The sequence below is a fragment of the Cervus canadensis genome, chromosome 28 (genome assembly GCF_019320065.1).
Source record: "Cervus canadensis isolate Bull #8, Minnesota chromosome 28, ASM1932006v1, whole genome shotgun sequence".
NCBI lineage: Eukaryota > Metazoa > Chordata > Mammalia > Artiodactyla > Cervidae > Cervus > Cervus canadensis.
Genome location: NC_057413.1, coordinates 50,882,531 through 50,893,834, shown reverse-complemented (window position 1 = coordinate 50,893,834; position 11,304 = coordinate 50,882,531). Strand labels below are relative to the sequence as shown.

The 11,304-nt window shown below is 46.3% G+C and overlaps 1 protein-coding gene across 1 annotated transcript in view; it reads left to right on the top strand.

Moving 5' to 3' along the window:
* Positions 1-347: 347 nt before the first annotated feature.
* RCAN2 (regulator of calcineurin 2) overlaps positions 348-11,304 on the top strand; it is a 266,653-nt gene continuing 255,696 nt past the window's right edge. The window contains exon 1 of the mRNA XM_043449641.1: positions 348-588. The gene's annotated coding sequence lies outside the window, so the exon portion shown is untranslated. The remainder of the gene's footprint in view (positions 589-11,304) is intronic.

Sequence of the window (11,304 nt, the reverse complement as noted above, 5' to 3'; positions counted from 1 at the left end):
GTGACCCCGAGGAGCCTCTCCTCGCTGGGACTCCAGAGGACAGGGTCCTGCGCTGGGTCCCTAGAGAGTCTTCCCCCTTCGCCCCGCTCCTGGGCACCCGGGCGAAGGGCAGCGGGGGAGCCCGGGAAGGGGAGCGGGAAGAGGGGACCGGGAAGGGCGCGGGGCCAGGCGGGAGGAGAGGAGCAGAGGCCAGACAGGGGCTCTCGGTTTCCCGGAGTCTGATTGGAGGTTGGCCCGATGAGTCGGAGCTGGGGGCGCGCCCATCTCCGCTGGCTCCTGCGAGAGCCGCCCGCTCGGCCCCTCCCCGGAGCCGCTTTGTCCCGGGTGACGGCGGCGGAGGTTGCGGCTAGCAGCGGGCGGGAGGCAGAGACCCGCCGACCCGCGGAGCCGGAGCCCGAGCCCGGGAGGCGGGGCGCGCCGCGCACGGCCCCACGCCCAGGCCCGCGGGCACCGCGCCCGTCCCCGCGCGCGCTCGGCCCGGCCGCCAGGTGAGCAGCCGCGCCGCGCCCGCAGTCGCCGGCCCCGCCGACCGACCGACCGCCCAGCCGTCGCCTCCGCCTCCGCCGGCGCATCGCGGACGCCCAGCAGGTCGGTTATGTAACGGCGCCGGCCGGCTCGCCCCGGCACCCTGTCCTGTCCTGTCCTGCCCGGGGCTGCGCGCGGCACCGGGGCCGGACCGGGGTGGGGGGACTGCGGCGGGGGGCGGCCGAGCGCGATCGGGGTCGGGGGCTCGGCCGGGTGCGGTGGCCGTGGCGGTGCGGTAGGGGGTGGTCTGCGGATCCAGTGCTCGGCCCTGGAGGCGGCCGTGGGGACCAAGGTCCCTCGACCCCCTCTAGAGGGCGCGGGTCTCTAGGAGCCCCTTCCCCATTCCTCGTGGCCCAAAGGTTCGCCTTTCTAGTAGCAGCAGCAGGTGCATGAATTGGCGGAGCGAGAGTGACGCCTGTGGTCTCCGGGACCGAGATTTGGAGAAGGGATGAGGGGAGGTGGTCAGATCGCAGAGAGCGAACGGGAAATCGGAGCCTCTTTTCCCAGCACTTAAAGGAAAGGGCTGGGGAGGGAAAGGTGCTTTGAGGCGCAGCGGGCTGGGAATTGTCCTGCCTGGGATTAGCGGGCTTGGGTCATCTAAAAATAACTTCAAGTTTGAAAAGTGAAATAGAAGGGAGCACAGCGTGCCGAGTTCCTCCTGACTGTGGGATGCTTCGCTCTAGAAGTCACCGGAGGGAAAACAGGCAAACCTCAGCCGCCTGATCCCTCTCCTGCCTCCCGGTCTCACTGGTTTCCAGGGTGTCTCGGTTTGACTTTTAGTTAATGATTTATTCTCCAAGGCACTGCTGTCTTTCTCTCATCCCAAAGTGAATTACAGCAGAGTGCATGCTTTGAATCTTTCCTGTTTCCTACATTAGGGTAGAAGTGTTTAGTGGACATTCAATGAGTCTGCTGCCAAAGCTTTTTTTTTTTTTAAGTATTCTTTTAGTAAAAACAAAAGTTTCTGAGCTCCCTTTAACCTATGCCCCACAATTGGAGGGGAAAGATGCTAGAGCATTCCAGTCCACCTTTCTCTCTTCCCTAAGTCAGAATCCCACCTGTCTTGCAGAGGCGAGGCTTTAGGAAAGCTAGTATATTCTTTAATAACACAGCTCAATTTTTAACACCTATAACATCAGCAGGAAACACAGAACAAATATATCGCAAGCACAGGGAAACACTTGCTAACTGGCCCACTCCATTCCAGGAACACGATGAAGTAAGAAAAGCCTAGAAGCTAGAAAGGATCAAGAAGCAGATAAGCAGTGACTGCGGACCAAGGCAGAGGAGTGAACGTTTGGCTGCTTTTCAGTCTCCGCATTGATTTTCTTTAGCCTTAGAGCTATTATCTTAAGTACAGTCAGTGTGTTGCATTAGTCTAAAATGTGAGTTGCTCTTTGCTTTCAAATCCACTGCAAACCAAATCAGCATTTATTGAGCACCTACTACTTGAGTCCAGTTCCTAGCGTTTTATGAGGGAACATGTCCTCAACTAAAGTCACAAGATTCCAGGAGCTTTCAGAATGCCTTGTTTGCAGCTGCTGCGGAACCAAAGGAAGTCTGGGAGGAGGTGGCACTCTCCAGCGAGGAAGGGTTAACAAGCATAAGTGGGAACTTGGGAGTTCTGTCATTTGCAAGTACACATCACACTCTTTTAAAAATTACTTGCATAATCGTTTGCATTAGTCATATATATTATAGAAATTAGCTTTATTGAGATCAACTTTGTTAGTTTGCTGAGGTCTCATTTTCCCATTCCTTTTATTTTCTGTGCCATCCACTCAGATTATTCAGCAGTTAATTTAAGTACTGGGTGCTATGTAGTCAGTGCGTGCGTGCGTGCGTGCGTGCGTGTGTGTGTGTGTGTGTGTGTGTGTGTGTGTGTGTGTATACGCGCGCATGCGCGCGCACGCTCAGTCATGTCCGACTCTTTGTGACCCCATGGACTGTAGCCCGCCAGGCTCCTCTGTCCATGGGATTTTTCAGGTAAGAATACTGGAGTGAGTTGCCATTTCCTACTCCAGGGAATCTTATCCCACCTGCCGCGCCAACCCCACAGGGATTGAATTCCCATCTCCTGTCTCCTTCATTGGCAGGAAGATTCTTCACCACTGTGCCACCTGGGAAGCCCATGTGCTAGAGGCTAAAGAATGAGGCCTTTCTCTCAGAAATCAATCTATCAGAAAGGATAAGAAAATAAGTGATCATCATGGTGAGTGTTTAGTGAAGATAGGAACAAGCTCAGTGAGAGTCCAGGAAAGGAAGGGTGCAGGGAGTCCCAAAGAGCTTGCAGAAAAGTTCATGTTCGGACCGGATCTCGGTAGAGAAGGAGCTAGGTGTTCCACATTGAAGGAAAGGTCACATTCAAAGAACTGGTAGGTGTTCTGCGATGAAGAGGTGGCAGAAGTGTTTGGGAGGAGGTGTTTTGGTGAGCCTGGTCTATGAATATACCTTGCAGAGGAGGAGAAGCCATGCAGCTTTTATGGGAGAAATGGTTTGATCTAATTTGTCTTGCAAAAGTGACTTCGGAGGTGGCAAGTAGGTGGGGTTGCAAAGAAGAATGAGCTCAGATTTTAGACCATTGGAGCAGTCCAGGCAAAATAAAATAAGTACAATTAATTGTGCCTGAACCAGGTAGAATGGGGACAGAGAAGAGAGAACTACAAAAAGCCATTTCAGAGTGAGAATCACTGGCCTTAGGTCACCAAGTGGCTGGTGATGGGGAAGGAGAGGCTTAGATGTTTAGATGGATGGTCAGACTTTTCACTGAGATGGGAAGTCAAGGACAAAGATTAGGTTTGAGAAAGATGTGAAATTTTAAGTGAAACTTTTCATCTAAGATTAGGAACAAGACAAAGATGCCTACTCTTGCCACTTTTCTTCAGTACAGTACTGGAAGTCCTAGTCAGAGCATTTAGGCAAGGGAAAAAAGGCATTCAAATCGGAAAAGAAGAACTAAAACTGTCTCTGCTTGCAAATTACATGGCATTACATGTTGAAAACCCTAAAGACTCTACTCAAAAAACTGTTAGAACTAATAAGCAGATTCAGTAAAGTTGCAGGGTATAAAATCAATGCACAGACATCAGTTGCATTTCTATATACTAACGTAATGAACTATCAGAAAGAGAAATTAAGAAAGCAATCCCATTTTGTAATTGCATCCAAAAAATGAAATGCCTGGGCATAAATTTAATCAAGGAGGTGAAAGATATATTCCCTGAAAACTATAAGACAATAATGAAAGAAGCTGAGGAAGACACAAATAAGTGTGATGAGGAGGTGGAGAAAAGGGTACCCTGGTGCACTGCTGGTGGGAATGTAAATTGGTGCAGCCATTATGGAAAACAGTCCTCAAAAAATTAAAAATAGAACTGCCACATTATCCAGCAATCCCATTTTGTGTTATTCATCCAAAGAAAATGAAAATAGTAATTTGTAAAGATAGCTGCACTTCCATGTTCTTGACAGCATGATTTATATGAACCAAGATATAGTAATAACTTAAATACCTGTTGATGGATGAGTGGAAGAGGAAAATGTGGTGTGTGTGTGTGTATATAGAAATGACTTCATATATATATATATATATATATATACATATACACACAGTGGAATATTACTCAGACATAAAAAAGATACCCTGCCATTTGCAACAACATGGGTTCACCTTGAGGGCATTGTTAATGCTTGAGGGCCAAGTGAATAAGTCAAAGACAGTTAAGTACTGTATGATCTCATATGTAGAGTCTGAAAAAACCAAACTCATGAAAAATACAGAGACTAGATCATTGGTTGCCAGAGGTAGAGGACAGAGGATGGGCAGAATGGGTGAAGGTAGTCAAAAGGTACAAACTTCTGGTTACAAGACCCATATGTTCTGGGAGTGTAATGTTCAGCATGGTGACTACAGTTAACAGTACTGTATATTTGAAAGTTGCTGAGAAAGTAGATCTTACAAGTTCTCGTTATAAGGAAAAAATTTATTCCTATGTAAGGTGATGGATGTCAACTAAACTTACTGTGGTGATTATTTCACAATATATACATATATCAAATCATTTGGTATATACCTAAAACTAATACAATGTTTTATGTTAATTATATCTCAATAAAACTGGTAGAAGAAAGGAAGTACAGTTGATCCTTGAGCAATGAAAATTCGAACTGTGATTAGAGATCACAAAATGTGGAACCAAAAGATCTGGGGTTGGAGTCCCAGCCCTGTCCAAACCATTTCAGCTTCCTGCCCTTGGGTGAGTCATTTATCAGTTCCTTTGTTTTTGAGGCAGTTATAGCAGTACTTGGATTTTCCACTTAGAGGTGGGTGAGTGGGGCAGCGTAAACCCCTGCGTTGTACGGAGGTCAACTGTAAACGAGAAAGAGTGATTTTGAAAAGGGTGGGAGATTCTAACTCTGAATATACAAATAAAAATACTCTGGCAGGCAGTTTTATGTTCAGAGTTAGTTTCTTCATTCCTGGTGCTAGCCTCCACTCGTCCAGCTTACCTTCATTCCTAAGACTGGCTGTGCTGCTGCTAAATCGCTTTAGTCGTGTCCGACTCTGTGCAACCCCTTAGACGGCAGCCCACCAGGCTCCCCCATCCCTGGGATTCTCCAGGCAAGAACACCGGGGTGGGTTGCCATTTCCTTCCCCAATGCATGAAAGTGAAAAGTGAAAGTGAAGTTGCTCAGTCGTGTCTGACTCTTCGAGACCCCATGGACTGCAGCCTACCAGGCTCCTCCGTCCCTGGGATTCTCCAGGCAAGAGTACTGGAGTGGGGTGCCATTGCCTTCTCCAAGACTGGCTAGTGCTGCCTTTGGAGAAGAGGAAGATGAATTTGATAGCAGGAAGTTGTTGCCACCTTCTTACCCCAGAATGAAAGTATTAGCTGTCAATTATCTGAAATTGCCAGGTGGTGCTAGTGGCAAAGAACCTGCCTGTCAATGCAGGAGACATAAGAGATGTGGGTTGGATCCCTGGGTTGGGAAGATTCCCTGGAGGAGGGCATGGGAACTCACTCCAGTATTCTTGCTTGGAGAATATCATGGACAGAGGAGCCTGGTGGGCTCCAGTCCTGGTGGCTACAGGCCATAGGATCGCAGAATCAGACATGATTGAAATGACTTAGCATGCACTCATCTGAAATTATCTGTAGTAGCGATAAGAGTAATAATTTTAATGATAGTAATAATATCTAACATTTATTCAGAGCTTACAAATGCCAAGCACAAGAAGGTGGAGCTGCACATGGATTATCATGTTTGATCCTCATGGTAACCCTATGCTGCTGCTGCTAAGTCACATCAGTCGTGTCCAACTCTGTGTGACCCCATAGACGGCAGCCCACCAGGCTCCTCTGTCCCTGGGATTCTCCAGGCAAGAACACTGGAGTGGGTTGCCATTTCCTTCTCCAGTGCATGAAAGTGAAAAGTCAAAGTGAAGTCGCTCAGTTGTGTCCGACTCTTAGCGACCCCATGGACTGCAGCCTACCAGGCTCGTCCGTCCATGGGATTCTCTAGGCAAGAGTACTGGAGTGGGTCACCAGTGCCTTCTCCGGTAACCGTATAAGGCAGACACTATTGTGATTCTCATATGATGGATAAGGGACCCAAGGCAAAGAGAGGATACCTTATCCAGTTTACACAGGTTGTGAGAAGGGCACCCAGAGTTCAAGTTTGGGCAGTCTGAGTAGCCAGTATGAATTAATAATATTGAACTCATTCCTCTTTAGCCTACAATGTATATTTTTATCCCGTGTTTGAGTGTTTGTGACTGATGCCACAAAAGAGAACAGGACTGAGTGAGAAGTTCTGGCTCTCATCTGGGCCCGGCACCTAATTTGTGGGGTGACCTCTGCAAAGTCCCATCCCCTCTCAAGCTTTAGTTTTTTAAATCTGTGTAGTCATGGGGGAAAAGATTGACCAGATGATCTCTAAAGAGTCTCTGCCTTCTGAAGTCCTGCCATCTGTGTCTCACATTTATACTATTAGAGTTGTAGATTTGGGTTAAGATCATGCTCGCCTGGTCCCTTTCAGAATAGAAACAGGACCTATTCCTGGTCTAAGAGGATGAACTCAAGTGATGGCCTGTTCATAGCAGCTTGATGGGAACTATAGTGTCCACAGTGCCAGAGCTGATGGGGGTGTCTGAGGTTGGGAGAACCCAGTTCAGGCAGGGGAAACCCAGGCTGGCACGGAAGTGGAGGAATCTCCATAGTCACTGGCCAGTTTATTTGAGACGTGTCACTTAAGTTCTGTGAGATTCCATTTCCTTATCTCTGAATAATGGGGGCGATGAATACCTGTGTTGTAAGGGTGTTTGTTGTAAGGCGTGAAACAGGCTATGTGGAGCAGACACTGTGCACGAGGCTGTCCATCTGAAGATGCTCAGTGCGTTGGGCGGGGGGCAGTGTTCCTTACACCTCACTTCGAGGATAACAAACGTGCAGAAAAGGGAGGTACAGTGTTTCCAAAGATAAGCTCCTCTTACTTTGCAGTTTAATTGGAGGAGGAAATGGCAACCCACTCCAGTATTCTTGCCTGAAAAATCCCATGGACAGAGGAGCCTGGTGGGCTACAGCCCATGGGGTCGCAAAGAGTTGGACACGACTGAACATGCACTTCACAGTTTTGCTAAGGGCCACCTCTTAGTGATCACCATTTATTTCTCTGTCTCTTAGAAAGTAATAATATATGTATTATTACTTTTGGGACTATGGAAACACACAGAGCATTAAATACCTTTCAAAATATGGATCTCGAGTTCATTGATAAATTACCCTCTTAGATATGAAATGTCAACATTCCACAACACAAAGTTTTAAGCTCATCTTTTGTCAGATAAATAGGCCAAAATTGCTGTGAAGAAGTAGTATTGCTTAGGGTTAGTGACCCTGGATTCCACAATTATGGCATCGCACGTACAGGAGACAGAGTGACTTCCTACCCAGTGTTTGTGTGCATGCGATGCTTCTGAGAAGCTTCATGAAGAATTTTCTGTCTTTGCTTTAAAAAATGTTCACTGTTCTGGAGCTTTTATGTTACAAACGGCCAGGTGTCACGTTGTGGGTAAAATTAATTAAGCGAGTTGCGGATTCTTTTCAAAAGGGAGAAGCAGCCTTAGACTCAACTGAAGCTGTTCTGAAGTCCCTTAAAGCATATATGTGTGATTATGAATGATACTTTCTAGAAGTTAAGGACAAGTTTCCAAAGAGAGCTCAAACTTCTGGCAGTTCAGAAGGCCCATGGAAAGTGTTTTCTGTAGTCAGGATGGGAAGGGACTTAATTTTCATGTCTGGTTTCCCCATCTCCACTCACTTTGAAGCAGGGATGAAACAAGGGGATTCCTGAGCTTTGGAATGTACACAGAAGAAGATGGTAGAGTGGAAGCTGTTGAACAAAAGACTTCTGTAGTTTGAAAGCTGTATCCTAGTTTCTGTTACTGTTGCCTTAGTTCTTTGTGGGAGTCACAGCTTCATGTCTCACGTGATTGAGATATGCCCAATACTAAATATTGTAAGTTCTGTGAGGGCGTGGACCATGCTTTAATACTCCTCTTCGGGTGTTAGGAATAGAGTATAAAAAGCATGGACTTGGCATGAAACAGCCTGACTTCCCAGCCTAGCGCTGTCAGTTCCCAGCTATGTAACCTTGAGCTTCCCATTGACCTAACAGTCACAGGAGCTGGCATTTGCTGAATGCTGCCCCTGTTCCAAACATGATTCTAAGCAGTCTGCATACGTTATCTCATTTGATCCTTACAATGACTCCCCCACGTGAGTATTATCATCACTATTTACAGAGGAGCACGCTTTGAGGATCAGGGGCCATGAGCCACTCAGTGCTTGGACTCTGAGTTGCAATTTTCTTATCGGTACAATTAGGATAATAATCCTTGATCTCCCAGGCTTGCAGAGTCGTGAGGGTGAAATGCTATGAGTCTTCCAAGGTGCACTGAGACATGGAGTTCTCTGCACCGTTGTTAAGGGTGATTGTCACAGTAGGGACCTCCTAAGAGCTCAGATACAGTCGGGCCTGGTGTATTAATAGCACCAGGTCTGCGAGAGGAAGGAAGTTCTTTCTATATAAAATGCTTTTACAGAATGCATTTTTCATAGTTGATTTATAAGGTGTTACTTTCAGATGTACTTCAACGTGATTCAGTTATACATATATATTTGTATATATATATATATTTTTTCAGATTATTTTTCCCTATAGGTTATTAAAAAATAGTTTCCTCTTTTTATAAATGGCTTTATTGAGATATAATTCACATACCATACATTCACTCATTTAACTCGTACAATTCAATGTTTTTAGTATATTTACAAGTTGTGCAGTCACCACTGTAATCTAATCTTAGAGCATTTTCACCCTCTCAAGAAGAAATGCTGTACCCATTAGAGTGATTCCTCATCTCTCTTCATTCCATGACAAGCACTAATTCATTTTCTGTAACTCTGTATTTCCCCATTCTGAACATTTCATATAAATTCCATTTCATGTATATTCTAGAATCATACAGTATATGGCGTTTTGTGACTGGACTGTCTTTTTTTTTTTACTTTTTATTTTATATTGGAGTAGAGCTGGTTAGCAATGTTGTGATAGTTTCAGGTGGGCAGGGAAGGGACTCGGCCATGAATATATTAATACATGTATCTGTTTTCCTCCAAACTCCCCTCCCATCCAGTCTGCCATATAACATTGAGCAGAGTTCCCTGTGCTATACAGTAGTCCTTGTTTATCTATTTTATATATAATAATGTGTGTGTATTATTCACAAACTCCTAATTACTCCACCCTTCCCCCTGGGGTAACCCAGGTAAGTTTGTTTTCTGTGTCTGTGAGTCTCTTCCGTTTTGTACATAAGTTCACTTGTATCCCTTTTTTAGATTCCACATGTAAGTGACATCATATGATATTTTTCTTAGAATGTGTTAAGAAAACTGCATTTCCTTCCCCTAGGCTTTGGTAGTCTTATTATGATGCCGTATCTTTCAAGGGTAACTGGCTTGTTGTCAGTACCAAGACTCAACCAGGCTGGACCAGGAGAAGGCTGATCAGGCCATGGAACTGAGTCCTGCTGGTGAAGGGGGCGTGGAGAACATGGTTCAGAGAGAGAGGAGGCTGCCAGAGGGGTGTTTCTGTATAAACAAGGAAGGCTGAAAGTCAAAGACAAGGTCAAGGGAGGCATAGGCATGCTGTGGAGGGCAGGAAGTCATCACCGGGTTTACATCAAGTTTACGTCAAGTGTGAGTGACAAGTGGTACTTGGCATCTGCTCTAAAAAGCTAGAGATATTTCCCAGTGTCTGCTGGAGTCTGTCCACTCAGAGGAAAACCAGGGACCCTGCGCCTTGACTCTTCAAAGTAGTTCCTTTTTCTCAGACGTGAGTGTGTGTGTGCGCGTATGCTCAGTCGTGTGTGACTCTTTGCAGCCCCATGGACTGTAGCCTGCCAGGCTTCTCTGCCCATGGAATTTCCCAGGCAAGAATATTGGAGTGGGATGCCGTTTCCTGGCTCCAGGGGATCTTCCCGACCCAGAGATCAAACCCACATCTCTTGCATCTCCTGCATCGGCAGGCAGATTCTTCACCACTGTGCCACCTGGGAAGCCCCTCAGACGTATGTGCTTTCTGTAAAATTCTCAGAAGACATAGAATGGTATCAGTTCAGTTCAGTTCAGTCGCTCAGTCGTGTCCGACTCTTTGTGACCCTGTGAACCACAGCACGCCAGGCCTCCCTGTCCATCACCAACTCCCAGAGTCCACCCAAACCCATGTCCATTGAGTCGGTGATGCCATCCAACCATCTCATCCTCTTTTGTCCCCTTCTCCTCCTGCCCTCAATCTTTCCTAGCATCAGGGTCTTTTCAAATGAGTCAGCTCTTAGCATCAGGTGGCCAAAGTATTGGAGTTTCAGCTTCAACATCAGTCCTTCCAATCAACACCCAGGACTGATCTGCCTTAGGATGGACTGATTGGATTTCCTTGCAGTCCAAGGGACTCTCAAGAGTCTTCTCCAACACCACAGTTCAAAGCATCAATTCTTGGTGCTCAGCTTTCTTTATAGTCCCAACTCTTACATCCATACATGACTACTGGAAAAACCATAGCCTTGATTAGACGGACCTTTGTAGACAAAGTAATATCTCTGCTTTTTAATATGCTCTCTAGGTTGGTCATAACTTTCCTTCCAAGGAGTAAGTGTCTTTTAATTTCATGGCTGCAATCACCATCTGCAGTGATTTTGGAGACCCCCAAAATAAAGTCAGCCACTGTTTCCACTGTTTCCCCATCTATTTACCATGAAGTGATGGGACCGGATGCCATGATCTTAGTTTTCTGAATGTTGAGCTTTAAGCCACCTTTTCCACTCTCCTCTTTCACTTTCCTCAAGAGGCTCTTTACTTCTTCTTTGCTTTCTGCCATAAGGGTGGTGTCATCTGCATATCTGAGTATTGATATTTCTCCCGGCAATCTTGATTCTAGCTTGTGCTTCTTCCAGCCCAGCATTTTTCATGATGTACTCTGCACATAAGTTTTTTTTTTTTTTTTAGTTGGAGGCTAATTACTTCACAACATTTCAGTGGGTTTTGTCATACATTGATATGAATCAGCCATAGAGTTACACGTATTCCCCATCCCAATCCCCCCTCCCACCTCCCTCTCCACCCGATTCCTCTGGGTCTTCCCAGTGCACCAGGCCCGAGCACTTGTCTCATGCATCCCACCTGGGCTGATGATCTGTTTCACCATAGATAATATACATGC